This window comes from Perognathus longimembris, unplaced genomic scaffold (assembly GCF_023159225.1).
Source record: "Perognathus longimembris pacificus isolate PPM17 unplaced genomic scaffold, ASM2315922v1 HiC_scaffold_5230, whole genome shotgun sequence".
NCBI classification, from domain to species: domain Eukaryota; kingdom Metazoa; phylum Chordata; class Mammalia; order Rodentia; family Heteromyidae; genus Perognathus; species Perognathus longimembris.
Window position 1 is genome coordinate 83,841 of NW_025960635.1, and position 6,851 is coordinate 90,691.

Here is a 6,851-nt window from a genome sequence, read left to right on the forward strand (position 1 = left end):
AGGTACAACCTCCACAGGAAGGGGTTACAAGAGGATCATCAATAATAGAAGGTACGGTTTCACATTGCATGTTGAATATAATGACAACAGTAATATAACAGTCGTTTCCATAACATGGAGTTCTTTTCACTTACCATCATCTTATGTGTTCATAAGGGCATAGCTATTGGGCTCTTGTGAGCCTCTGCTGTGACTAGCCTAAACCTGTGCTAATTGTTCCCTATGAGGTAGACAATAGACTCCATGTTTCTTTGGGTCTGCCTCACATCACTTCATATAATTTTATTGCAAGTCCTTCCATTTCCTTAAGAATGGGGCAATGTCATTCTTTCTGATAGAGGCATAAAATTCCACTGTGTATATGTACCACATTTTCCTGATCCATTCGTCTACTGAGGGGCCTCTGGGTTGGTTCCAAATTCTAGCTATGACAAACTGTGCTGCAATGATCATTGTTGTGCTGGTGGCTTTAGTGTGTTCTTGTTTGTGGTCTTTTGTGTAGATGTCCAAACGTGGGGCTGCTGGGTCATAGGGGCGCTCTATGTTTCGCCTTGCTAGGAATCTCCATACTGCTTTCCAGAGTGGCTGAACCAGTTTACATTACCACCCAAAATGAAGTAGGGTTCCCTTTTTGCCACATCCCTTTCAATATTTGTTATTGTTAGTTTTCTGTTTATAGGACGTTCTTACTGGGGTGAGATGGAATCTCAATGTGGTTTTGATTTGCATTTCTTTTATGGCCAGTGATGTACAGCACTTTTTCATATGTCTCTTGGTCATTCTCATTTCCTCATCAGAGAAGTCCCTTTTGAAGTCTTTAGCCCACTTGTTGAGAGGGCTATTGGTTCTTTGCGGTTTTGTTTTGGAGGAATGTAATTTGTCTAGTTCTGCATATATTTTAGATATGAAGCATTTGTCCATTATATAGCTGGTAAAGATCTTTTCCCAATCTGTGGGCTTTCTGTTTATCTTGCGAGTTATGTCCTTTGCCCTGCAGAAGCTCTGCCGTTTGATGCAGTCCCATTTGTCCATCCTTTCTTTGATTTGTCGCATATGTGGGTGTTTGTTGAGGAAGCTCCGTCCTGTGCTAAGAAGCCCGTGTCTTTCTCCTACTCCTTCCTTTAGTGTTTTCAGGGTATGTGTTTTAATTTCGAGGTCTTTGGTGCATTTGAAATTGATTTTGGTGCAGGGTGATATATAAGGATCTAGTTTTAGTTTGTTGCAGGTGTTGAACCAGTTCTGGCAGCACCATTTGTTAAAGAGGCTATCTTTCTTCCAGACTATTTTTTTTAGCTCCTTTATCAAAGATTACGTAGGCATAGTCTGTGAGTTCATTTCTGGGTCTTCAATTTTGTTCCATTGGTCTTCAGGCCTGTTCCAGTACCAATGCCAAGCTGTTTTTATTAGTATAGCTTTATAATACAACTTGAAGTTTGGTATTGTAATTCCTCCAGCACTGTTCTTTCTGGTTAGAATTGTTTTGCTATTCAGATCTTTTATTGTTGCATATGAATTTCTGGATTGCTTACTCTATTTCATTTAAAAAAAGTGGTGTTGGGATATTAATGGGTATTGCATTGAATTTGTAGATACCCTTTGGCATCATTGCTATTTTGATTATATTAATCCTCCCAATCCAGGAGCATGGGTGGTGTTTCCATTTCCTTAGTTCTGCCTTAATGTCATTTTTCACGTTTTTAACATTCTCATTATAGAGGTCTTTCACTTCTTTGGTTAAGGTTATTCCTATGTATTTTATGTTTTTTGAGGCTATTGCAACAGGAGTTGCTTTCCTGACTTCAGCCTTGGCGTTTGGGTCATTAGCATATAGAAATGCCATTGATTTTTGAGGGTTTATTTTATATCCTGCAACTTTGCCAAAGTTTTGGATCAGCTCTAGTAGCTTGGGAGTAGAGTCTATGGGGCCCTTTAGGTATAGGATCATGTCGTCTGCGAAGAGAGAAAGTTTAACTTCATCTTTTCCTATTTGGATCCCGTTTATATTTTCTTCTTGCCTAATTGCTGTGGCTAGGAATTCTAGCACTATGTTGAAGAGAAGGGGGAGAGTGGACATCCCTGTCTTGCTCCCAATTTTAAAGGAAATGGCTTCAGTTTTTCACCATTTAGAATTATGCTTGCTTTTGATTTGTCATAGACTGCCTTTATTATATTCAGGAGTGTTCTCTGGAATCCCAGTTTTTCCAGGACTTTTAGCATAAATGGGTGCTGGATTTATTCCAAGGCTAAGGAATGGTGGTGAGCAGAGGCTGGGTTTAGGCTTCCTGTCGAGTTAGTGTCCTCAGCCTGCCATGTTCCCTTGGAACCCACTTAACAGGTCTCCCTGAAGCAAAAGTGTGCAATCCGGGAGCAATGTGTGCAGAACCCCATATATCACGGAGCCGGGCTATCCAGGGGTCTGATGAGGTGGGTGAGGCCTGTTGGAGCCTCAACTCCTTATGGGAAAAATCAGGATGACATAACTCCCACATAAACACATGTCCTGAGGATGCTAGGAGTTTACCTACACCATGGCTCTTCAGGGGTTCAGGTCCCCAGGAAGCTCCCAGCACTCCACGTGGTCTCTTGGTGTCTGGAATTCCCTTTCTTCTAGCACTTCTCTATGAAGCTCCTGTCTCCACTCCTGGGCCGAGCTTTGCTCTGTTGTGAACATCTCCCTCTCTGCCGCATGTCCCCAGACAAGACCCAGACTTGCTACAGGTTCACCTTCCACAGCTGCAACATGAAGCTGCCACCAGGTGGCAGCATGCCACAGTGATTTCCCCGCTAGAGCCTAACAGACTGGACAGCAGGCAGCCACCCGGTCACCCTGGTCCTGTGCTTTCAGAGGCACCCGGGTCTCCACCAGAGTCCCTGGCAAAGAGTTGAACCAAAAATGTGCATGGGTCGGAAGTCATTCCTCTAGGATGCTCATTCTATCTCCTGCCTACACTCAGGGTATAACATATTTCTCTGTGTCCATAATCAGCTTCTCTGTAACCCCTTTGCACAGGCCGAGGGGGAAGGGCACGGGAGCCCTGCGGACCCCTGCTGCCTGGTGACACCACTGGCAGATATGAGGCCTGGTCAGGCGACAGATGGAAATCCTGGGTGAGGATAGGAGCCGCTGGGAGGTGAGGTGGTGGTCAGCAAAACTTGAGAAGTGAGGACTGGGTCATGTGTTCTAGGTGATGGGTATAAGAACTCTGTCCCTCCGGGCATGGAGACAAGGGAAATCCCAGCTATGATTCAGGTTAAAGTCTGCTTTTGAACCCTACTGGCTGGTAGAGTTGGCTCAGTTCATGGCTGAATTCTTCTAGGCCTAGGCAGCAGGGCAGAGTACCTGATGGTGGTGACCACCAGGGGGCGCTAGGAGCCCCCGGCCGCCTTGCTCAGGTGCAAGGGCAGTCTGTATAAGGACTTTGCTTCCACTGCAATTCTTTGTGTTTCCCTTTATTGTCAAAGTGTGATACAGAGGGATTACAGATTCATAGGAAATGCAGTGAGTATATTTCTTGTCCTACTTGTTAACTTCTCCCTCATTTCCCCCTCCCCCTCCCCTGTCCCCCAAGAGTTGTGCAGTTGGTTGACACCAAATGGTTTCTAGGTGCTGCATTTAGAATGGTTTGTCCTTTTGTTCCTTGTCTCTCAATTTTGGTATTCCCTCTCCCTTACCCCATTTTATTACCCACATAGACAATATCCAGGGTACTCAGACGTAATACACTGGTAGCAAGGGTACATCCACAGCAGTTTCTTTGGGTCGGGGTCACTTCACTTAGTGTGATTTTTTTCCAAGTGCTTCCATTTCCTTACAAATGGTGCAGAGTCGTTCCTTTTGATGGAGGCATACAAATCCATTCTTTATATGTACCACATTTTCCGGATCCACTCATCTACTGAAAGGCATCTAGGTTGGTTCCATGTTTTAGGGATGACAGTTCGTGCTATGATGAACATAGTTGCCACCAAACCCACTGCAGTTCTTACCAGCCCAACGCCTTTTTCTCCAGATAGGATGGTATCTCTGCCATTCAGCGCAATAAACAGGTGGATTGAAAAGGTCTGGACCCAACTGGATATAATGGAGGATTGTGGCCACGTGTCTCTGACTGGAGCAACAGCCCCTTTCCTGTGCGTCTCTTTTTGCGGTAGTCTCCCAGAGCATGCATGCCCACTTCATGTGCCTTTGAACTTGGGGAAGACATGCATGCCATGGCTGAAGGGAGGCCCAAGCTCCAACTCCAGAAAGGGAAGACCCACCAGCACCCCAACTTTTGCTGAATAGCAGGTGTCCTTTTTCCAGATTTCTGAGCCAGTTTTGGAGTTGGAACAAAGCTGGGATTGAGGTGTCAACCCAAGGCGTGTCTGTCCTCCGTGGGGGTGGACGCACTGTCCAGTTTGGTGTCTGTGACCCTCCAAAGCTACCTGAGCTCCCCTGCCAGGTAGGGCCCCAGCTCTGAGCCAGGTAGGGGCCACTTCAGTGGTATCTTGGGGATCCGAGTTGGGACACCCAAGAAATGGTGACTGGCTGTCTACATACCTCATCTCCTCACTCCTTCCTCTCTGCTCTCCTCTGCTCTGCTCAGCTCCCCTCCCGTCCCCTCCCCTCCCCTCTGTTGCCTTCGTGATTATTTATTGGTGTTTTAAACAAATTTTGCTGAAATCATGTGCATGTGATGTTTCTGCTGCTCCTGGCGTTTCGTTAAGCTTCAACGTGTAGAGTGGGGAGCAACAGGAAGCCCCTCTCCCCAGGGTCCTTACACGGGTGTCTGGGATCTTGGCGCTTCGGGGGCATGCTGGGGTGCAGGCCCTGGAGTTTGGGAAATGATCTTTTCACAAGCTTCTATTTGCTCAGTTTCCTTCCTTCCTTCCTTCCTTCCTTCCTTCCTTCCTTCCTTCCTTCCTTCCATCCTTTGTTCCTTCCTTCCTTCCTTTCTACCTTCCTTCCATCCTTCTGCCCTCCTTTCCCTCCCTCTACCCATCTCTCAATTTCTGCCAGTACTGGGGCTTGAACTCAGTGCCTTGGCACTGACCTGTAGCCTTTTGCTCAAGGCGTATGCTTTACTGCTTGAGCCACAGCTCTGCTTCTAAGGCTTTTTATTTGTCTCTTCTGTTACTTCTTCTTTTGATTTACCTCTTCTTTTTGGAGATAAGAGTCTCACAGGTTTCCCAGGCTGGCTTTGATCCACAGTCCACACATCTCAAATGGCTTCTAAGTGTTGCATGTTGAAGGGTTTGTCCTTTTATTCTTTGTTTCTCGATTTTGGAATTGCCTCTCCCTTCCACCGTTTTATTACCCATATAGACAATATCCAGGGTACTTGGATGTAGTACAGTGGTTGAAAGGGTACAGCCACAGCAAGGGAAACAAAACTAGACAAACCACTGAGTCAAACAAACAGACAAGGAAAAAGAGAGAAAAAAAAAGGAAGGATACTACGAGTTCACATGGCATGCTGAGAGTAATGAAAAAAGTGGTATAACTCTTGTTTCCGTAACGTGGGGTTCATTTCACTTGGCATCTTCTAATATATCCCTATGGGTGTAGCTATTCTGGTATTTTGGTCTTCTATCATGCCTGGCCTATTATGTACTTGCTATTCCCTATGAAGGCGACCATAGAGTCCATGATTTTTTGGGTCTGGGTCACTTCCATTAGAATGATTTTTTCCAAGTCCTTCCATTTCCTTACGAATGGTAGTGTCGTTCCTTCTGATGGAGGCATACAATGCCATTGTGTATATGTACCACAATTTCCGGATCCACTCATCTACTGAGGGGCATCTAGGTTGGTTCCATGTTTCAGCGATGACGAGTTGTGCTGCAATGAACCTAGTTGCCACCAAATACACTGCAGTTCTTAGAAACCCAACGCCTTCCTTCCAGATAGGTCTGTATCTCTGCCATTCAGCACAATAAATAGGTGGAGAGAAAAGGTCTGGACCCAACTGGAGATGTTCCAAATAGCAAGCCAGTGTGGCTGGGCCTCCTTGCTCTGTGGCCTCTCTGGTAATACCGTGTGGCACACGGCTTTTTGCCAGACCTGAGGGTTTCTCCTGGGCTTCTATTTGCGTCTCTTCTCCAGGATGCTCCTGACCCGAGGAGGAGTCTTGGCCTCTGTGAAGCTTATGGTCTAAATCTGTAAAAGGGTATTGAGTGACATGGTAGTTATTGAGCAAAGTAGCAGTACCTTGTCCTGAGTCCTTTCTGTGTGCATGGCTACACACAGTTCATAACTAGTCAGCCAAGAACAAAGAGTAGGTTTGGCTGTGTGTCAGGCAGAATGAACAAGGCTCATGCTGCAATGTGAAGACCCAGATGCAAGCAGCTTCCAATACTAAGCCTGTTTCCTGGTATCCTTTCTCCCTTGGCCTTTCCCCTCCACCCTTTCTACCCTTCCACCCAGTAACTCCCTCCCCTAGACTCATCTACCAGGCCTAGATTAGGACCTTATTCTATTTCAATCGGGTAATACCAAAGTAATATGAATTACTCCTAGTTTACAATATCTTACTGATATTGTACTAATTATTAATTAGCAGCACTACAAATTAAACTATCTTATACCCAGGCTTCGGTGTATCTGTCAGCTATTATCACAATGCTGCATAATGCCACATAACAGCCCAACAGCTACCACAAAGAAGGCAGTTGCCCCTTACTACCACCTGGCTCCGAGCCTCAACAATCTAGGGCTCCTCTACTGACTCTCAGACTTCTCTATTGTCTCTGACATTTCTTGGTCCAGCACACATGTGGAAGGGAGCAAGACCTGCCACAAAAGCACAAGAATCTGGCTCTGGTCATGTCCTCTGAGACAAGATGAGGATTAAAGACAGCCTGCCCCAGCC